This window comes from Chelonia mydas, chromosome 5 (genome assembly GCF_015237465.2).
Source record: "Chelonia mydas isolate rCheMyd1 chromosome 5, rCheMyd1.pri.v2, whole genome shotgun sequence".
NCBI classification, from domain to species: domain Eukaryota; kingdom Metazoa; phylum Chordata; order Testudines; family Cheloniidae; genus Chelonia; species Chelonia mydas.
In genome coordinates, this window is record NC_051245.2 from 5,593,929 (window position 1) to 5,598,402 (window position 4,474).

The following is a 4,474-nucleotide window of genomic DNA, read 5'->3' on the forward strand; positions in this document are numbered from 1 at the left end:
GAGCATCATGTTCTTGCTTATATCAGAGGAGCAGTTATAGCAGAGGAAATAAACAGAGCTTTCTTTGAACCGCAGCTCATTTCAGTCTAATTTGGAAGAGATTAACCCTATTCTAGGTGCATATGCAGATCCAAGGTCAAGAGATGTCTGTTCCATGTGCAACAAAGATCTGTATGGTAACCCTATAAGGATGGCAGATTAGAGAGTGTTTTAGTCTACACAAAATCTTAGTACATGGTTTTAGAACTCTTATGAAACTAAAGAGGGAAAAGGAAGTTGTCATGTTACATTCAGATGGCACCTTCAACAGCAGCTAGCATTCCTATTAAGTTGTAGCTTGAACTCATGTTAGATACCTGGAATGAAAATTGTTGTGAAAGCTATTCTTTTAGTTTGTGATTTACTGTTAAAAATAGAGTCCTCTTTCCTTCTTTCATACTTCAGTGTCAACCCAGTGAGTTCTTCTGGAGATATCTTCACCACTTTGTTCAACTGTAAATGTCCTCAAGCTTTTGTAATAAATTTATTTTGAAATAAGAACAAAATCTACTATTATAAAACACACTTTTTTTTTTACCAGTGAGGGTAATTACTGGAACAGATTGTCAATAGTTGTGGTGGATTCTCCTTCATTTGGAGTCTTAGGGAAGACGGGATGTCTTTCTGAAAGAGGTGTTCTAGTTAAACTGCAAGGTGTCAGACTAGATCCAGGAATCACTGGGCTTGGGTTACACAGGAGGTCAGATTGGATGAGCGTAAGGGTCCCTTCTGGCCTTACAATATATGGAATCTGGGAAAGTGAAGTACCCAAGTATTACCTTTCCTTTCCTGACTTTCAGCCTGGTTTAGGGTATGATGAAGATTAATACTGATCAGTGGAATAGCCGTTGTCTATTTGTAATTCTCCCAGCTACAGCAACGAAACGGTGCGTCTAGTCGCCACCATTTGACAGTGAATATAATATCTTTTATGCAGCACTCTTGAGTCCAGAGGTTCCCAAAGTGAATTACAGAATTAACAAAGTCATATGCAAAATTATGGGTCCAGTTCTCTCGCACTGGTGTAAATCTGGAGTAACTCCACTGAAATGGAGTTAAACCAGCTTAGTTAAAATCAGAATCAGGACCTACATGTACAGGGACCATTTTAGCCACCACTGACATGCAGCCACTTCTGGGGAGCAACACAGCAGCAGTTTAACTGCACACTGTGAGGTTGTACCTCAATTTATTTTAGGGGCAAGACGTGACAAAGAATAATGCATCCAACTGAAACTGCAGGGTGAGGGGGAGGTTCAGGGAGGCAGGCTGCATCCATGTGGCCAAATCAGGATGTTTTTGGGTTATCGGTGCAGTGGCACACACAAACTGAAACATCAGAAGAGGAAACGTGCCAAGGAGGAGCTTATTTGATGGGCTGCTGGCCTGGCATGTATTTCTGCAGGGAGGGAGGTGCAGCTCGGCTGGACAGCTGGATGTGGGGGAGAAATGCAAGCGTGGGGGGAATACGTGATGGACTGGTGAAGGAATGATGGAGGCTAAAGGGATGTCTGTACTACAAAAAAATCCCTGCGTCAATGAGGCTCAGGGCCTGGTGGCCTAGATGTTCCCACTCGGGCTGGAGCCCAGGCTCTGAAACCCAGCGAGGGGGGTGGGGCTCAGAGCCCAAGCGGGAACCTCTGCACGGCTATTTGTAGCCGCAGTGGTGCAAGTGGTGCTGGATTGAGTAACTTGATCCGGGCTCTGAGACTCACTGCTATGGGTGGGGGGGTTGCAGGGTAGATGTACCCTAAGTGGCTAGAGCGCCAATGTTTTATTCTAGGCTGGCTAATCTTTCTGTGGCTGCTGTCAGCCTAGCCCTTACACTATGGGGAGCAACTCTAGGGAGAGACAGGAACTATCTTGCTGGCTAGATGCCCTCCACTGACCTGGGCACTGTCCGGTGAGCAAGTGGCAGGTGTGAGGCGCATGGGGGCGTTTAGGGTTGTTGAGGGGTTGGGATGCTGAGTGCTCAGGCATCTACTAAGGGCTTGTCTCCCCTTGTAAATTATTTGGGATTCATTTGAGTTTTTTCACAATGAACAGCCTTTCCTCCACACCCCCCCAAAATGTTCTGGCATCTCATTCATTAATCCGTTCTGTGAGTGCACTAACTCAAATGTGGAATGAGTTATTCTTTGATAAGGTAGGTGTGGCTGCATCCCCATTTTGAAATAACTCTTTGACATGCATCCGACGAAGTGGGTATTCACCCACGAAAGCTCATGCTCCAATACGTCTGTTAGTCTATAAGGTGCCACAGGACTCTTTGCCGCTTTTACAGATCCAGACTAACACGGCCACCCCTCTGATCTTTGGCTTCTGACAGTCCTCCCACTACTATCCCACACTGCATTGGGGGCACACCTGAGTCAGCCTCTCTGTCTACCTTAAAAAGAAAAGGAGTACTTGCGGTACCTTAGAGACTAACAAATTTTTCTTTTTGTGGATACAGACAAACACGACTGCTACTCTGAAATCTGTCTACCTTGTGTGTCTTCTGCTGCTCTGGGGTCATCTTGGCCAGTTATCACCTCCCCAATTAAATGCTGCATTTGGAAGACTCAGAAACATCTGGCAACTCAAAAACATCTCCCTCAAGAAAAAACTGAACGTGTACAAAGCAATTGTTATCGCCATCACAACATATAGCAGTGAGACATGGCAACTTACCAAGAAAGAGATGCAAAAGCTGGATCATTTCATCACAAATGTTTGAGAAGAATATTGGGACTAACATAGAATCATAGAATATCAGGGTTGGAAGGGACCTCAGGAGTTCATCTAGTCAACCCCCTGCTCAAAGCAGGACCAACACCAAATAAATCATCCCAGCCAGGGCTTTGTCAAGCCTGACCTTAAAAACTTCCAAGGAAGGAGATTCCACCACCTCCCTAGGTAACCCATTCCAGTGCTTCATCACCCTCCTAGTGAAAAAGTTTTTCCTAATATCCAACCCACTGCAACTTGAGACCATTACTCCTCGTTCTGTCATCTGCTACCACTGAGAACAGTCTAGATCCATCCTCTTTGGAACCCCCTTTCAGGTAGTTGAAAGCAGCTATCAAATCCCCCCTCATTCTTCTCTTCCGCAGACTAAACAATCCCAGTTCCCTCAGCCTCTCCACATAATTCATGTGCTCCAGCCCCCTAATCATTTTTGTTGCCCTCCACTGGACTCTTTCCAATTTTTCCACATCCTTCTTGTAGTGTGGGGCCCAAAACTGGACACAGTACTCCAGATGAGGCCTCACCAATGTCAAATAGAGGGGAATGATCACATCCCTCGATCTGCTGGTAATGCCCCTACTTATACAGCCCAAAATGCCGTTAGCCTTCTTGGCAACAAGGGCACACTGTTGACTCATATCCAGCTTCTCATCCACTGTAACCCCTAGGTCCTTTTCTGCAGAATTGCTGCTTAGCCATTTGATCCCTAGTCTGTAGCAGAGCATGGGATTCTTCCGTCCTAAGTGCAGGACTCTGCACTTGTCCTTGTTGAACCTCATGAGATTTCTTTTGGCCCAATCCTCTAATTTGTCTAGGGCCCTCTGTATCCTATCCCTACCCTCCAGCGTATCTACCACTCCTCCCAGTTTAGTGTCATCTGCAAACTTGCTGAGGGTGCAGTCCACGCCATCCTCCAGATCATTTATGAAGATATTGAACAAAACCGGCCCCAGGACTGACCCTTGGGGCACTCTGCTTGATACCGGCTGCTAACTAGACATGGAGCCATTGATCACTACCCTTTGAACCGGACAATCTAGCCAACTTTCTATCCACCTTATCGTCCATTCATCCAGCCCATACTTCTTTAACTTGCTGGCAAGAATACTGTGGGAGACCATATCAAAGCTTTGCTAAAGTCAAGGAATAACACGTCCACTGCTTTCCCCTCATCCACAGAGCCAGTTATCTCGTCATAGAAGGCAATTAGATGAGTCAGGCATGACTTGCCCTTGGTGAATCCATGCTGACCATTCCTGATCACTCTTCTCTCCTCTAAGTGCTTCAGAATTGATTCCTTGAGGACCTGCTCCATGATTTTTCCAGGGACTGAGGTGAGGCCGACTGGCTTGTAGTTCCCCAGATCCTCCTTCTTCCCTTTTTTAAAGAGGGGCACTACATTAGCCTTTTCCCAGTCTTCTGAGAATGGAAAATACCAGTCTTCCAAGAATGGAAAATATACAATAACATGAGAATGGCCATACCAGGGTCAGATCAATGGTCCATCTAGCCCAGTATTCTGTCTTCTGACAGTGGCCAATGCCCAGGGGTATGCACAAGGGGGGCTAAGCAGGGATACGCCCCCCCGCCAATAGTCATCTGAAAAATATGCATTTCTACTCCAGCACTGGATGCAGCCCCGGTGGCTGTTCCAGCCCTGGTGTCTGACCTCCGTTCGCTGCCCCAGCCCTGGACACACGATGCT